General features: G+C 39.7%; 1 protein-coding gene across 4 annotated transcripts in view; it reads left to right on the top strand.

The window, feature by feature from the left end:
* The first annotated feature begins 3853 nt into the window (after positions 1–3853).
* The window catches only part of ANKRD12 (ankyrin repeat domain 12), a 128998-nt gene continuing 114842 nt past the window's right edge, over positions 3854–18009 (top strand). The window contains exon 1 of one of the 4 annotated variants that reach the window (XM_059409194.1): positions 3854–3944. The gene's annotated coding sequence lies outside the window, so the exon portion shown is untranslated. Of the gene's footprint in view, positions 3945–3984; positions 4076–4471; positions 4557–10254; positions 10275–18009 lie in introns of those variants that run through there. The other 3 variants (XM_059409193.1, XM_059409195.1, XM_059409196.1) reach the window with 3 other exon arrangements.

Genomic DNA, 18009 nt, shown 5'->3' with positions numbered 1-18009 from the left:
AACCTGTTGACTTTTATTAAAAAAAGTAAGCTTTTTATACTTTTACTAAAAAAGTAAGCTTTGATGTAATTTTTTTTTTTTTTAAACAAGAAGAAAAATTAGAGGTGGGAAGCTTCAAATACTGGGTGAAAAAACCAAAGACATGTATTAAGGATGTGCACTGATTATCAATTTTTATGTAATATTTTAGAAACAAAGTTAATTTTAGATTATTATAACTGTAGGCATACTGTTATACCATTATCAAAATATATTCTTTAGTTTTTAGATGATCACTTATATTGTATTACAGCAGTGTATATTAGAATTGAGTCTTAATTTTTTTGCCTAATTTTCTTAAAAATGCTGTCAATAATGATAGTTATCTAATTAGCTATAGAAACACCTGGCAGGTAATCCAGAATGGTTTTAAAATGTATATGAACACACGGATTAATATTTCTTTGCCCATTTTCGGAGATGGCAGCTATATCCTTGCCTATTTCTCAAAACATGTAGGAAGAGGTAGACATCATTTGTGTGTACCTCATTTCCTCTTCTCAGTTCCTAATTCTGTGCTGTTTTTTAAAAAGGGGGTATTCAAGGAGGAAATCTTACTGCTGTTTAATAATAACAAATAATTTATTCTCTCTACTGGCAATCTAATTCCAGGTTTGTTTTGTTTTGTTTTTTTGGTAGCAACTACTAAAAACTACTGATTGCTCAGTTACTTGCTGTAATTGGATGGGGCCACTGCTCCAGAAAATCCTACAGCACATAGTAATAGTTATAACCGTATTTGCTGCAGAGGCATTACATATGTATAGACTAAGTCATATAACAAGCTATGATCTGAGATTGTATTTTTCATTTATTACAGTCACCTTCCTGAAATATAGCAGGATTTTTTAAATGACCTGACTTAACTGGACTTAATGTAGCAGTTGATTATAAAGGCTAAAGAACTAAGTAAGCTGGTAAGAAAGTAACTTTTGCAGAATGCTTTCTAATTCAGGTATCAAATATAGTTGACTCAAAGAATGCCCAGCGTTGGGGGGCAATGCAGTTAGGGACATCAACTCAGCTCTGAATTGAAAATCCTCCTGTTAACTCCCTTCAAAACGTAATAGCCTACTGTTAACTGGTAACATAAAGTTGATTAGCATGTTTTCTATGTTACATGTATTATTTATATACTGTATTCTTACAATAAAGTTACAGAAAAGAAAATGTACATCTACATTCCCGCACTTAAAAAAAGTTCATGTATGAGTAGACTCACGCAGTTCAAAACCCATGTTCAAGAGTCAGCTGTATACAAGTTTTAAGTGTCTGCTTAACTTTGTCTAAGACTGAGGTTTAATGCTTGGGGACCTTGATCTTTTAGTACTATTATGAAAACTGGTACTTTACCCACTTGGTTAAGACTTGAGCCAACAAGAGACAGGGATATACAATTAAAAAGTCTTGGCAGCTTACTAACCAGCTAGCTTGTGGATACAAACTTTTTTTCAGACTGAGACATCTATCTGTAATAGCTATAATAATTATTTGATTTATATTTCTAGTTTCACATTGAAAAGGAAAATTAGATCCTCTTGCCTTCCTAAGTATCATGCGGACCTTTTGAATAATAAATGGTGGCTGACTTATGATTTACCCATATAATCTTAATACAAACTTCATTAATTTTTTTTTTTTTTGCAACTAGTTGTCCCATTGAGTGAAGTCAGTACAGTGCCCTGTAGCACAGCTGCCTTAAGAATCTCACATAGGGGCACCTGGGTGGCTCAGTGGGTTAAAGCCTCCGCCTTCGGTTCTGGTCATGATCCCAGCGTTCTGGAATCGAGCCCCACATCCGGCTATCTGCTCAACGGGGAGCCTGCTTTCTCCCCACCCCCCCAGCCTCTGGCTGCCTCTCTGCCTACTTGTGATCTCTGCCTGTCAAATAAATCTTAAAAAAAAAACCTCTCACATATTAAGTGATTTTAAGTAATAAGGTTGTACATATAGTCGTTGCCATTAATTATGGCTAATTTACTTAAGCAAATTCAAGATTACCTACATTTTAAATTTGAAGTGAGGCAGTCCTATAATTGCCATTGCCATTGATACTAATGATCATGAGTTAAATGAGAACTCAGTGATTTGAAGGGAGTTGGTTAAATTTTAGTGGGTTTCTTTGTATTTCATGCCATAAATATCCGTACTAAATGTAACTGTAGGGGCACCTGGGTGGCTCAGTGGGTTAAGCATCTGGCTCAGGTCCTGGTTGGGACTTCCTGCTCAGCGGGAAGCCTGCTTCTTCCTTTCCCATTACCTCTCCCCCTACTCGTGCTCTGGCTCTTGCTCACGAGCAGATAAAATCGTAAAAATAAATGTAACATTATTTCACCTTTAGCGTAGTGGGTTCTCTTACTCTTCATAGTGAACCTAATGATTTACCGGTGGAAGAAACCAGGAAACTAGGAAGGGAAAAATTAGTGATCTTTAATGCAAGTTTATGTTTCATGTAATTTGTTGGGATTTAACTTAGTGTCAAGACTAAAGTGTCACATCACCGTAGACAAATCTGTTACTCCATTAAGTCATAAATAGGTGCTATAGTTGGGAGACCATCAATGATGAGAGAAGTGGTTTCCGTCCAATTATGTATCCCCTTTGGTGGTTAGATAAAGGCATGAAGAAACTGGCAGATTAACTCGATGTAAACAAAAAGCGTTCAGAAGTCAAGCCAGAATAAGATGGTTTCCCTCAGATTACGTAATCCCTTCGGTGGTTAAGTAAAGGAACGTACAAACTGTCGCCAGCTAACCCCGATGTAAATAAAAAGCGTCCAGAAATAAGAGTACCCGCTGCTGGCACGCCGAGACCATAAAATTTCCTCACGTGCTCTTCTCCAATACTTGAGTAGTTCCTCTGAAATACTATCTAGGGTGTAGAGAAACTTATTTCTCTCAAAAGGTCACTCGAAGGTGTGAATGGGAGAGCGTATTGGGGGGCTCGCGACGATGTCCCCGCGCCAGGTGCACGTTAATGTACTTTCGAACTCACACTGGGGCCCCACCTGGCACGGGTGAGGGCCAGCGCGTCGGGGCGCCGCCGAGCTCCCGGCAGGTCCGGGTCCCCGGGGATCCAGTGCAGGCACTGTACCGCCAGGGCGCAAGCGCACTACCGCGCGGACCTGGAGGCCGCGACGCGCCCCGCGTCTCGGTACAGGCCGGGCCAGCGGTTCGCAGCTGCGAATTCAGGGGACAGATACCCTGCCTCTGTCTTTAGACCTATTTTCCCGGGCTCGTCCCCACAAATTCGCCCACCCGCCCTACGAAAATAATATGTAGAATACCCTGTGTTCAGCCTCTTCGCCGCCGTCGCCGCCATTTCCAGAAGTTTCCAGTCACATCCACGGCCATGGTCGCCACAAATAGAGACTGCAGAGCCCTCTGGCCCCGCAGCGTCAGCCGAGCCAGCGCTGCTTTCTTGAGCATCTCAATTCCCCTTCTGTTTTCGGGCCGGTGACGGCTGAGGGAGACGGTGACACCTGGGTGGAGGGGAGAGAGCAAGCAACGAAAGAGGAGTTCCGGCCTGCACCCCCGCCGCCTCTCACTTGGTACCTTCCGACTCCTCCGCCCCGCGGCTCGGGAAGCTTCTCCACAGAACTGAAAGAGCGGCTCGGTAGCGGGGAGGGGCCGGCGGAAGGGGCGGGCGGGCGCTGGGGGCGGGGCGGTCACGCCGCCCGTCCCGTGCCCGCTGAGTCACGTGCTTGCGTCGCAGCCAATCGCTGGGCGGCGCTGTCCTGGGAGCGAGGAGGCTGTGGTGAGAGACGGACGGAGACCGGAGATGTTTTCAAGCCCGGCCTCCGCGGCGTTCGTGGCGGTTGCAGCGGCGACGAAGACAACGACAGCGACGGCAACACCAAGGCACTCATTCAGGGGGTAAACCCTCCTGCGCCGATCGTGCCTCGGGTCCGTGAGGGTGAGGGGGGCGTGGCGACAGGCGAGGAGGAAGGAGGGGCGCGGTTTCGAGCCCCGTCCCCGGTGCTTGGGAGGAGACCCCTCAGTTCTGCGCTGCTCCCGTCCCCCCTCCCCAGAGCAAGGTAGGGGACGCGCCCTGCCCACCCTGTCTCGTGCCGACCGGCCTGGCCAGGCGCGGCCCGCGGTGCCGCTGGCCTGACAGTGACAGGCCGTTAGTGGCCCCGGCGCGGGTCCGCCCTGCCCGCCGCCGCCCCTCCAGGAGTCCCGAGGAGCCGCGGCGCGGCCGGGAGCTGCCAGCAGGGCGGGGGTGGTGTGGGGGGACTCGGCGGGGCACCCCCCGCCGCCGCTCCCGGGGCTGGGCTGCCGCCGCCTCCCGGAACATGGCGGGGCCGGGAGGAGCGTGTGCGTGCGAGTGTGCGAGGCCCGAGAGGGCGCCGCCGGCGTGCCGCGGCTGGACCCGGCGGGGCGGAGCGGGGCGGGGCAGGGCAGGGGGGGTGGTGGAGGCGCGCCCAGCTTGCCGCGCGCGCCCGCCTGCCCGCCGGGAGCTGGAGTGCGGGCGCGCCCGCGGGAGACGGCGGTGGCCAGCCGGAGGGAGCATCGGAGGTACCGGGGTCAGGGGGAGAGGAGGTTGAAAGGGAGAAGGGAAGTCGCCGCTTTAATAGTCTCGGGGGAAAGGAGAGCGGCACGCTGCAGCTCTGTCTTAAATGTCAGTGTAATCTGTCTTTGCCGCATTGGGTAATCGGTTCTCTTCATGGTTTCTGCAAGTGCTCACTCGAATGGTGTTCGTAGACCCTTGAAGCACGTCAGGTTCTTAGATCTCATTTTGAGGGGTAATATGGTGTGACGCATCCTCGAGGATCCCAAAGCGTTGAATAAACGGTTGTACAAAGAGGTTACCGAAGCCCAGCTGACAGCTGTTTTTATAATAACAGAAACAGTTTGGGATGGGAAGTTAACACTGTTGCACCAGTTGAAACCGTAGGCAACATTTGAAGCAGTGTAGTCGTTGATATTGTAATTTCCACCGGACACCCGCGGCTAAACTGCGAACACGGTTGAAAGGGGTAGCAGATTCAGTGATGTGTAAAGCCTTGGAATTGTCTGTAATCCTGAAGTTGAAATGAATCTATGTTCTAAGTCATGCACTCCTTTTTTCATTTTAAAACGGTTTGCGTAAATTATGAAGGAGGGCGAACTGGTAAAATAGCTTTTTAAAAATAAATTGACTTTATTAAAAACATATGCTCAAGTAGGCTGTTAAAAATCTCGGGCACTGATGTGTTTTAGTTTCTTCAGTCATTATACAAAGGCTTTCCTGGAGATTAGCTCAGAACTGGCAGAACATATGCTCTATTGGTGCCAAGTGGCTTAAAAACAAAATGAGATAGTGTTGACTGTATAAGATCAAGTCATTATATTAACTAATCTTGTTGGGAAAAGTCTTTAATTTGGGCTAAACGCAAAAAATATTTAAGGACTCAAAATGTTTCCTCAAGAGAGGCAAGTGGAGAAAGGTTTTACTACTTAAAGATTTTTTATAGTTGACATCAAGTACTAACTAAATTTCTTTTAAAGGAAGGTCTGCAGTCGGTTTGACTAACGTTAAGCTTAACTATCAGGGCATGTGTTCTATTTTAGAGGCAGGCAAGGTGTTAAAATGAACTAAAATCTGAATGTTAAGTGGTATTCATGGAAGGAAGAAAGTAATAAAAAAACAGGATTCCTTTAATTTTCTTCATCTCATACTTGTTAGTACGGTTTTATGAGCAAGCAGACCTGCGAAAGTGAAAATCTAGGGTTGAGTATTCCATGAGGAATATTTGAGGAAGAACTAAAGTTATTCTGATGAGGGAAGAACTTAGTAGGTGAAAAATATATTGTTCAGTCTCTGGTTTTAGTTCTTGGATATATAATATCAGGAAGAAAAGAAAAATAAAGACTGAATTTTGTTTGGAGACAAGTGCCTGCTCAATGGAATGAATTTAAAATGAAGATGTTTCTGTCAAGGTGCTTATATATTCCTTTTTTTTCCTATGGAAGTTGTTGGAAAATGCTATAGTCTTCTGAGGTAGATTGTAGAAAATGGTCGTCAGTGAATATTAAAAAACTTTGTTGGAAAGAGGTCTTAATTCTAAGGAGTAGAATAAAATATTCAGTTTGTTGGCATTAGTTGACTGGTAGTTAAATTTTCTTCCTTCTCCTGTTTTAAAAGCATTAATACAGCTTGAAAAGAGAATGATCTATGAGATTATTTCCATCATAGTCCATAAGAGGTTTAGGCAGCTTTCTTTATAAAACCTTGATAAAACCTTGTATTTATAAGAAAGGCATGAAAAAATTGATAATCAGAATAGCTTTCTTAAGAGTTCACATTACTTTGTGATTTGGAACTTGTTGCTAGAATTGACATTAACATGTATTTCTAAAATGCCTGTGCTGTATAAAAGGTACAGTCATGGTGATTTTTCCTGAGAACTGGAAGGGTCCTCAAATTTTCTAGTCCGTTTCCCCCACGAGAAAATTAAGTCCTAGTAAGGTGACATGACTTACTCAAGTTAGTACAGCCTATTTAAGAAGTCTGTGGTTTGGGCCTAGAAATTTCCTTTCTGTGAAAATGCTAATGCCTCTTTCTATAAGAAGTAGCTTTATGGAATAGTGAAAAAAAAAAAACTGAAATGTAAGTGAGAAGACTCAGTTTAAATTGAATAAAAAAAATCTTGATTTATTATTTCCTGTGGTTCTTGACAAATCACATTAACTTTCAGAATTCTTTTAATCTACAAAAAATAATTTTCCTAAATAGTTTACAGAGGTGTTGGATGGAACAAGTGCGATTACATATGGAAAGCACCAGGTATACCGTAAGCTTTTATACATATAAAAAGTGGCAATATTTAAAAAATAAATACAGTTTTACTGTGTTACAAGGTGTCTAGATCCCTAGGTTTTTGCTTAGCCTTAGCTTTATTGTTTCCAACACCTGCTGTTTTACAGATTATAACTCCCTGTAGATACATTTCTGATCCCCACTTAGTTCTAATCTTAGTAAAGCCTCTTATGAACATTTTAAATATTGCAGTTGTTAGAGCCTGACTTCCTCTGAAGAATATGAAGTTTCTCCATATAGCATTTAGAAACATTCTCATTTACACTCATGCATGCATAATCTGTTTCTTTAACAGTGGATTTTAAAAAGTAATAGTGAAAGTATCTTAGTTGCAATGTTAATTTGTCTGTTGCTAGTTTCCACATATGGCAATAACAGGAGATAATTTCCTTTATAAACTCAGCTTTGAATAGTTTGTGTTAAGGTTATCTTGTACATCTAAATATATAGAAATGTTCAGTTTTTGTTTGTTGGCTTTCACTGTTATGTTTAAAGACCTTTTCTTCTGGTGCTTTAAATTGATACTGGAAACAAATACGTAAATTGTTTATTGTAGTTTTATGTAGAGTATTTGTAATCTTGAAGCTAAAAATTATGATTAGGGGCACCTGGGTGGCTCAGTGGGTTAAGCCTCTACCTTCTGCTCGGGTCATGATCTCAGGGTCCTGGGATCCAGCCCCACATCCGGCTCTCTGCTCAGTAGGGAGCCCCCCCCCCTGCCTACTTGTGATTTCTCTTTCTGTCAAATAAATAAATAAAATCTTTAAAAAAATAAAAATTATGATTAACATTCATTGAGCACTTGGAATATGAATGTATCTGTGTTCAAAGTTTAAAGTAAAATATTTAAGATAATTTTCAGAATAACCCTGTTAAATAGATACTATTTTTCTAACATATGGCTGAGGAAAATGAGGCTTTGAACTGTTATACCATGTGTAGATATTCACAGACCTAAAAAAAAGTGACAAGACTGTATTATTCCCATTATTGTTCTTAACCATTTGTCTGTGCTCTGCCTCTAATTAAGTGTTTAGCTGATTTTGAAAAGTTTTAAGGCAGTGTTTCTTTAATTTCAGACTTTGTGAAAATGTCTAGGGGCCAGCTCTGCCTTCTACTGTGTTGGTCAAAAAACCAAAAAGAAAAGTAAACACCTTATAAAAATCTTGGAAGGTAGGCAGTAAGCCTTTTCTGAGATGTTGAGATAACTGTGGGTTTTTTTTTTTTTTTTTTAATGTTAGTTGTTAGAAGCAACTTAATCTCATCAGCTACAGAAGGACTACGGTTGTTAACATTACAAGAAGTGATTTTAACAAACTCCATTTTGATGTTGGTGACTGAAGAAAAAAAGATCACTTAACCAAACTCATTTAGGAATTTTATAAGTAATTTACTTTTTTTTTAAGATTTTATTTATTTATTTGACAGACAGAGATCACAAGTAGGCAGAGAGGTAGGCAGAGAGAGAGAGATGGGGGGAAGCAGACTCACTTCTGAGCAGAGAGCCTGATGCGGGGCTCGATCCCACGACCCTGGGATCATGACGTGAGCTGAAGGCAGAGGCTTTAACTCACCGAGGTTCCCCTATAAGTAATTTACTTTTATAGTAAATTTGTCCAGTTTAGATAAATAGCATCCAGGACTTAGATTTTCTAATTAATGAGACCCTCCAAAATTCTAAGAAATTCAAACTCTGAGATTCTTAGAAAATTAAGTTTAAATACAGAAATGCTTCCAGATTGAGATAAGTAGAAGAGGTAAACATGAAGCTGCAAGTAATAAGGTGGAGTAACTTCTTTGGCATCTTAAGTATTGTCTCCTCTTTGGCTGATCCCTTAATATTTGCTTATTGCACTAAAATTGTTTCAAAATATATAGTAGTTTACTTTTATGGCTTTTGGTTTGTATTTAGGCCATAACTGGAGGAAGTATCTCTAATATTAGTTATAAATACCATATTTTCTCTACTTTTTGAAAGATTTTTAAAAATTTTTCTGAATTAAATACTGTCTATACCCAATATGGAGCTTGAATTTACAACCCCAAGATTGAGTCACATGCTTTACTTATGGAACCAGCCAGGCACTTCCACATACCATATTTTTACAACTACTTTGTTACTTGAAAGAGATGTGAGAGAATCTTATAGCTTCTCGGATTATTCTTCCTCCTACATAAGAGTTTTGTCTGACTCCTGTTTGTAATAGAGAATGAAAACCATGCATGTGTGGTTCTCACTTCCTAGAAATAGCTGTATTGACTCAGGATATAAGGTAATAAATACTATATAAGAATTATGGTGCTGTGTAGTTCATGAAGAATTTTTTTAAAAATTTATTTATTTGAGACAGTATACGCAAGCATGAAAGAGGGGAGATGGAGAGCGGGAAAGGAAATCCTCAAGCAGACTCCCTGCTGAGTGGGGAGCCCAGTGTGGGGCTGGATCCCAGGACCCTGAGATCATGATCTGAGCTGAAATCAAGATGCTTAACTGACTGAGCTACTGAGGAGCCCCAGTTCATGACGGCCCCAGTTCATGAAGTACTTTTTACATCAGATCCCTTGAATTTCACAGCTACTCTGAGATCAGCAAAACATCAGCTAACCTGATGGTGTTGAACCATGGGTAGGATCCAGGTTAAAATTCCTTGGCAAAATGGTGAACTCTTGAAATTCACTCGAGAAAGAGAAGTGTTTGCAAATCTAAAGGAAGAGAAAAACACACGCATATTTTTATCCTTTTCTACCAAAGGCACGTTGTACACAGTTTTCTTTCTGTTTTGTTATACGTCTTCTGAAACTTAAACAGAGTAGACGTAAATACTAAAAACACTCTTTATACCACTGTACTAATTAGTGGTGATTGATAATGATGTTAAAGACAGGAGAAAATTAAAATTTTACAGAATGTTTCATACGTTAATTTGCACAAAAATATTATAAGGTGGAAGAAAACCTTGTTACATTCTGTTGTTCTGGAGTCTAAAGTCTTGCAACCTCTAAGTTAAAATAAGTCCTTTTTACCAGAGTTTAATTTTAAGTATATGAAAGCTAATTGGTGATCAAGTTTAATTTTATTGAGCTTCTGTACTTAAGGTACTGTTAGATGCTTTCATTTATGTTATTTTAATCCACGATGAGAGTAGATACCTTACATATCTAATTATGAAAATACTTCAAAAAGGCATCAGTGAAATATCTCCAGCTTTAGATACTAGTATTCATGAACTAACTTGAAGTTTATAAGTGCTGTATAAATGTAAATTTGTTACTTTAAGAGATATTTTTCTTCATAGATTTATGTTGAGGTGGATCATCCAGTGGTAGTTATGTGACCTTCAGAAATTATTCCTGTCTTCCAGTGTTCATCCCAAGAATAAAGGTGAATGTTCTCTTTAAGTTGCATTGAACAGGACAAAAAAGTACCTCTTGGAGTAAGTTTCTGTTTGTCCTCCTATCATTGAAAGTAAACAGGAATGTTTGACAGCAAATTGGCTTACTCATTCTTCCTTTCTTTTGTCCTTTTTCCTCCTTGCTGGCTCCTCCTTCCCCTTCAGACACTAGTGTTCCTTTGCTTTTGCAAACACGCAGTGGAAAAAATCTATACCTATCTGTTGTTGGTTGACAGCTTAAAATCGTTTTACTAGATTTAAGTAATACTGCTTTTATTTTCTATGTCAAGGCTTTTGTCTTTAATTACAGTTTGAGTATTGATTTTAGCTACAGAAATTTGGATTATTAGCTAATATATCAGGAAATTGTCATTTGCATTTTCTATGAATTGACACTTCATATCCTTTGGTGATTTTTCCTCTCCTTAGTTCCTTATTGGAAACTTCTGGGAGTGGCAATCAAAAATTTAAACAATTTCAAAAACACTTTTATTGTGTTTTTAAATTACAGAAGTAATGTATGCTTATTATTAAAATAAAAAACTATGTAATAAAAGGGTTAACAATTCTCCAACCCCCCCCAATAGTCTTCGTACATTAGAGATTGTTAATCTCCTATATATTACAATAATTTTTTCTAATTTATCGTTTGAATCAGAACTTGTATTTTACAGCTTTTTGGCAAACCCAGAAGAAACTGACTCTCTCTAAAGTTACCTTCTTGAGATGCTAACTCTTTAGGTCCTTTTATTATGTCTCCACATCCCAGTCCAAGAATTTCTCCTGCCTATAATTTTTGTGAACTCAGATGTTAGAGAAGTAGTAGCAGAAAACAGTGAGAATCCTTTGAGCATAGGGGAAAACTGGAATCTCATATTTAAGTTATGTTCATTATGAAGTGCCTGTTGACTGGTACAGGTATAATGACAAGTGTTCTATGATTGGTTATAGGCTCTCTACATAACTTTTCATTCACTTCTTTTACAGTGATCTTGTGAAGTTTACTTTATTCCCATATATATTTTTTAAAATTTTTAATCTCTCTGTTCAACATGGGGCTTGAACTCAAGATCCCGAGATCAAGAGTCACATGCTCTACCTACTGAGACAGCCAGGCACCTTTATCTTATTCCCATTTTAGACATGAGATTTCATTGAAATCTATGGCTGTATTTTTTTCCTCACAAAACTACACCTTCATAGAAGTTGGAAAAAAGGATAAAATGATAGATACATGTTTACCCTTTTAGGGAAAAGTAGTTATTTTGTGTTATGGATTATGGAGTGAAAGGGCTTGAATGATCCAGTCTGATAGTGTGATAGTTTATTGAATTTGAAAGTAACTAGAATTTTTATCTTTTTACTTCTGAATCATCAAATTGAACAAATATTATGAATATAATAAAGAAGGTCTTAAATATTTCATCATTAACAAATTTTAAATAAATGTTTCTATGAAAGCATTGATCTTATTGTTGAGGCAGGTGTTTGGGAAAATATATGCAAAGACAGTATTATAGTCTGTCTGTTTTAGGTGTTTATACTCAATGAACAAAAAATAGACATGTGAAATAGGAGGACAGTGTTCTTTTTAAAAACATCTTATTTATTTGAGGGGGTTGGGCAGCACGAGAGGGGGAAGAGCAGAGAAAGAAGGACAAGCAGAAACTGCACTAAGCATAGAGTCAGATGTGGGACTTGATCCTACAACCCTGAGATCATAACCCGAGCTGAAATCAAGAGTTGGACACCTAATCGACTGAGCCACCTAGGCACTCCAGGGCAGTATTATTCTCAAACACCTAAATTACTTTCTGTTTGTTGCAGAAAGGAACGTGTAAACCCTGCAAGGACATTAGATCATATCTATCTTGTTCAGTGTTGTATACCTGAATTTCATCACATCCCATGGGGATTGGAGTTTTCACAATACTACCCTTTTCTTGTTACTTTCTTACAGTTATTTTAATATATTGAATTTACTTGTTCGGGTTCCCCCATTACCATATTTCTCCTTAACACTCTCTTCAGTATACTTTGGTAAGGAACCAGTTTATAATTCTAAATTGCTGTGGCCAAAAAAAGCTACCAGTAATATGTACATATACCTTCCTAAGCCTATTTAGAGCATGTTTTGTTTTAAATGCCCTGAAATATGCACTTACTGTGAATTCTTGTGTATACTAGAGTAAGTAGGTTATTGGTCAGTATGCAGGTTACAGAAAAAGTGGGTTAGCATATAAGTATTGAAATAAAGCCCAAACAATTCAACCCTGGTGTGGAGTCATATGAAAGCTATAAATTTTGGCTCTAGTGTGAAGCAGTGTTATAACCAATGCTATAATTGGATCTGGGTAAGAATAGTGTAGTAGATTAGAAATAATACTTCCACTGGTATTGCTCTCCCATCAGGTACTAATTTCAGCAGTTTCTCAACTGCATAAAGAGTTTAGGTATAGATAAAGACGAGTTTCAGGATCATAAATTTATAATTATAGAGGCAGTGATTCTGGGAACCTTTTTTTTTTTAATGCCATGACCTTTATCCTAAATCTCTGATGACATTTTTGTGTACCAGTGTTCAAAGTATACCAGATTATCTAAACAATTAAAAATCCTTCCATTTGAAGGTAAAGTATATGCCCTGTCATTTTAAAAGAAAGCTGTTAAAGTGAGTTAGGGCATTACTTGGGATTAAACTATAAGGAGTATTTAGAATGGCACCGGATTCAGCTGCTTGTCTTTGGAGGGGCAGGAGAAGGGGGCAAAGTTAAAATACCAAAACCTTGGGCGCCTGGGTGGCTCAGTGGGTTAAAGCCTCTTCCTTTGGCTCAGGTCATGATCCCAGAGTCTTGGGATCGAGCCCAACATTGGGATCTCTGCCCGGCAGGGATCCTGCTTCCTCCCCCATCTCTCTGCTCACTTCTCTGCCTACTTGTGATCTCTGTCTGTCAAATAAATAAGTAAGATCTTTAAAAAAAAAAAATACAAAAGCCTTTTTATTTTGAAGTATTTCAAATAATATAAAAGGTACAGGAAGCAGCATAATGAACTTCCTGGGTACCTATCACCAACAAATTCAGTGGAAGCCCCTGGTGTACTTTTCCTAGATCCATTTCCTTACTCCCTGGGGGGGAATTCCTATCTCCCTTTGTACAAACTTCCCAGCTGTGGCATTTCCCTTTCTCTAGACCTATGTAATTTTGTTTCTTTTTTCAAAGTTCACTTCAGTGACCTCTTTTTATCCTAACTTTATTGCATATTGTATAATAGTAGGAGTGGTCTGAAAGGGAGTTGAAAATAATGTATACGTGAGGTAAAAATCTACCTTAAAATCTAGGCAAGGGGAAGTTAGATTTCAACACTGTACTATATGCAGAACAGAATTGGTAGAGTAGGTATAAGAATAACCTAACAATGTAACTGTTTCTAGGAAGGTTACTCTGATAGGAGCTGTGTGGAGTTGTGGGTCTAAAAGGAAGTGATGATTTGCTAATCATTTTGATTGGCTTTTTTCCTCCTAGTTACTGTATAGTGGTAAGATTTTACTTGGCCTCCAGACACTTTACCATTTTGACAGAAGAGAAAGGAGCTGGTGGCAAAAAGCTTAATAATGAGTATTTCTAGTTTTCAGGATTTGGGAAATTACTCCTGACCCCTTTTAGAATCTGTTGACAGTGAAGCGAATACATAGATTCTATTAGATTTCTACTTTAGTCATTGGTAATTTTTTCAGCTCTCAGTGCCAGCGGTGCAAGGAAAACTACGCCTAACCATTTTCTCTGAGCTGTTGCAGCCCTCTGCTGGTCTATAGAAGTCGCACAATTTAGAACCCTGTCGGGCTAGAAAGAGGTCAGTAAATCAGCAGCTTGTTTTTAGAATCTTCAAACTTTAGAAGTCATTTATGCCACCTCTCTCAGTTGCAGATAAGTATTTTATATAATACATCTTCACAATTGTGGAAATAAATGTGCATATAGATTTATTAGATACCCAGGACAAATAGATCATTGTAGACACAACTGCCTGTATTTCTTTAAAAGCCTAAATACATCGTTAGAATGTGGTCCTGTATGGTCCAGTGTTCAACAGTGTCAAGAAACATCTTTTTACCACTAATCTCTTTTGTAAATATTGTCTAATAAAGTAATGAGAATTTTGTTTTTTAAAAATTTTAGATGTTATTTAGTTGCTACTGTTTGGAGATAAATACAACAGACAAATGCTAATTGCTTCTTTTAGATTATTTTCTTTAAGGTGCCTCCTTAGCGCAGTAGGCAGCACGTCAGTCTCATAAATTATTTTCTTTTTTTAAAGATTTATTTATTTGAAGGGTGCCTGGGTGGCTCAGGGTCCTGGGATTGAGCCCTGCCCTGCATTGGGCTCCCTGCTCAGTGGGAAACTTGTTTCTCTCTCTCCCACTCCCCCTGCTTGTGTTCTCTCACTTGCTGTCTCTCTTTCTGTCAAATAAATAAATAAAATCGTTTAAAAAAAAGATTTATTTGAAAGAGAACATGCACACATGTATCGGGAGGGGGAGAGGGAGAGAATCTCAGATAGACTCCTCACTGAGCATGTTGCCCACTGCCCCAATGCGGGATGTGGGGTTCAGTCTCCCAACCCTGAGATCATGACATGAGCCCAAATCAAGAGTAGGATGCCCAACCAACTGAGCCATCCAGGTGCCCCTCAAATTGTTGTATTTTTTTTTTAAGATTTTATTTATTTATTTGACAGAGATCACAAGTAGGCAGAGAGGCAGGCAAAGAGAGAGGAAGGGAAGCAGGCTCCCTGCTGAGCAGAGAGCCCAGTGTGGGGCTCGATCTGGGATCATGACCTGAGCCAAAGGCAGAGGCTTTAACCCACTGAGCCACCCAGGCACCCCGAATTATTGTATTTTAAATTACTTTCATCAACTTTCCTGTTGCTGGAGCCAAAAACTTGGGTGTCATTCTAAACCTCTTTGCTCTTGTTTACAATTCTCCCTACCTCACAATCTGATTATACTTTAAGTGGTCTACTTGTCTCTCATCTGATTTCTCTTTAGTCTGTCTTCCAAAGTTTCACCAGCAACACCTTTCTAAACACTACTTAAATTATGTCACTGCCTTTTTAAGAGTCTTTTGTTTTTATTCATTAATTTGAGAATGAGAGAGAGGGCATGAGAAGGGGGAGCATCAGAGGGAGAAGCAGCCTCTCCACTGAGCAGGGAGCCTGCTGCAGGACTGGATTCTGGGACTCCAGGATCATGACTTGAGCCGAAGGCAGTTGCTCAACCGACTGAGCCACGAAGGCGCCCCGAAAGTCTTAAAGTGCTTTTTGTCATCATTAAGATCGAACAACACAATCTCAAGGCACTTTATGATGTGATCCTTTCCTACTTTCTTTAGATTCATTTTCTACCCACTGTGCTTTCAAGTTTTGCTATCCTTTCAGAGTGGCCTACTTTTCTCGTGTGGGAATGTGCGCATGCGTATTCTTCTCCCTCTGCAGCCCTGTCTCTATCTACCTGCCTGGTGGTCATCCTCTAGACTATCTTAGTCTTACCTCTTCTGGAACTTCCCCAAGCACACCCCCATATACAGGCGTCTGAGTTGGGTGATATCTTTGTGGTAGTGCTGCCTTATTTTTGTAACATTTTTTGTTATATATAGTAATTAACTTGTCTTTTACCCCTTAAAACAGTAAATTTCCTTTAGGCTAGAATTGTATCTTATCTTTAGTTCTATTGCTTAGCATAAAGATGCTTAGGAAATATTAAGTCATTAAAACTGCATGAGTGGGGCACTTGTGTGGTTCAGTCAGTTAAGCATCTACCTCAACTCAGGTCATCATCCCAGGGTCCTGGGATCAAGCCCCGCATCTCATTGGCATCTGGGTGGCATCTGGGTTCCCTGCACTCAGTGGGGAATCTGCTTCTCCCTTCCCTTCTGCCCCACCCTCTGCCTATTAGCACCCTCTCTCTCTGTCAAATAAATAAAATCTTTTTTTAAAAAATTGCATGAGCGAACTGGGGTATGATAGCTAACGGAAATATTCATAGTTAAATAGTTAGCATCAAATACGAATTTTTTGAGCTGTGAGGGGAATCCGTTCTTCTAGACCAGTGCTTATTGGACATATTTTTCACCCTCTGTCTATATTGGGGGAAGAGTTGGTGGAGATAAAGAGTGATAGGATTTTAGAGCTGGAATGGACTTCATTTTAAAATGAGAAGATGGAGACCCAGAGTTTACTTATAGTGAAAATAAGAACTCAGGTCTTCTAGTACTTATTTTGCTAAATTTCTCCTAATATGTTTTGCCTTAGGCTTGGCTAGTATTAATCGATATTGGTTGTTTATATTTCAGGCAGTTGGTTTATTTAAATATTATTCTGTTTTGTGCCATAGGTTTACTTTAGTGGAATTTTGAAAGTAATACACTAAACCAAATTGATCATTGTATTTACTTTGAATAGTGTTCTGAATTACCTGGCATGGTTAGATTCCTGAAAGATAAAGTATTTTGCAGCACCAGCCCAAAAGGCTATATTTACTGGACTGAGCTTCTGTCCTGAGTCTTTTATTTCCTGTCCTATTCTGGTGGCTGGGTTAGAAAACATAAAACACATGAAAGTGCCTATACTTTCCCTCTTCCTTTGTCTGAGGCACTCGCTCACCTGTCATCTCATTATACTTTCCCCTAGAACAGTATAGTTCTCCAGAGCAAACGAAGTAGAAGTTGACCTATTTTTTTTAATTTTTATTATTTTAGATTTTATAATTAGTAAAGTTAATATAAAAGTTATTATAAAACTATAAAATAGACCATAAACTTTCCTTAAGGGCTTTTAAGAACATTGTTTTAAGGACGCTGTTGGGGAGAGTTTATTTAAAAGGTTGTGGATGTTTGTCTTCATCTTTTGCATGCTGTTGGTTAAATTTGTCATGTTTTTGATACTTATTTCTTGGCGTGGAATTCAACCGTCATATTCTTGTGGGAAAATGTTACGGAATAGCTGCCAGAAAATATTATAGTGAAAGTCAGTCATTGGTATGATAAAGAGTTCACAATCTCCTTTCATAGACTGCATTCTGTCTTGAATGGTTTAAGTAGTCAAGTGGGGGAAAGTCCAGTTAATATCTCAGAAACATGCCATTTATTGTGAGGCCTTTTCCACTTCTTTTAGAATCACTTTTCTTTTTTCTTTTATTTTTTTTTGGGTGGGGTCAGATTGAGCGCACAACAGGGAGAGCAGCAGGCAGAGGGAGAAGTGGGCTCCCCTTTGAGAAAGGAACCTGATGAGGACTCCATCTGATCCTAGGACTCTGGGATCCTGACTTGAGCTGAAGGCAGACCTTCAACTGACTGAACCACTCAGGCGTCCCTTAGAACCACTTTTGAAATGTGAGGGAATTAAGTCGTATGGTCTTTAAGTAGGAAATAACCTAGTATTTATGTGTAATGGTTTACACTTTTTTGCAAAGGGGAAAGGCAGAAATAAGGATGTCATATTTTTTTTAATAATTTAAACTATCATTTTTGCATTCATAGAAAAGTAGAATTTGGAGTGCAATTATTCTAAATCTCTTATTCTGGAATCAGAAGTTTTAAACAATTTTTTTTTTAAGATTTTATTTATTTATTTGACAGAGAGAAATCACAAGTAGACGGAGAGGCAGGCAGAGAGAGAGGAAGGGAAGCAGGCTCCCTGCTGAGCAGAGAGCCTGATGTGGGACTCCATCCCAGGACTCTGGGATCATGACCTGAGCCGAAGGCAGCGGCTTAACCCACTG

This window comes from Mustela nigripes, chromosome 8 (assembly GCF_022355385.1).
Source record: "Mustela nigripes isolate SB6536 chromosome 8, MUSNIG.SB6536, whole genome shotgun sequence".
Classification (NCBI taxonomy): Eukaryota; Metazoa; Chordata; class Mammalia; order Carnivora; family Mustelidae; genus Mustela; species Mustela nigripes.
Note: the sequence above shows the minus strand (reverse complement) of the source record. Positions and strands in the feature narration are given on the sequence as shown.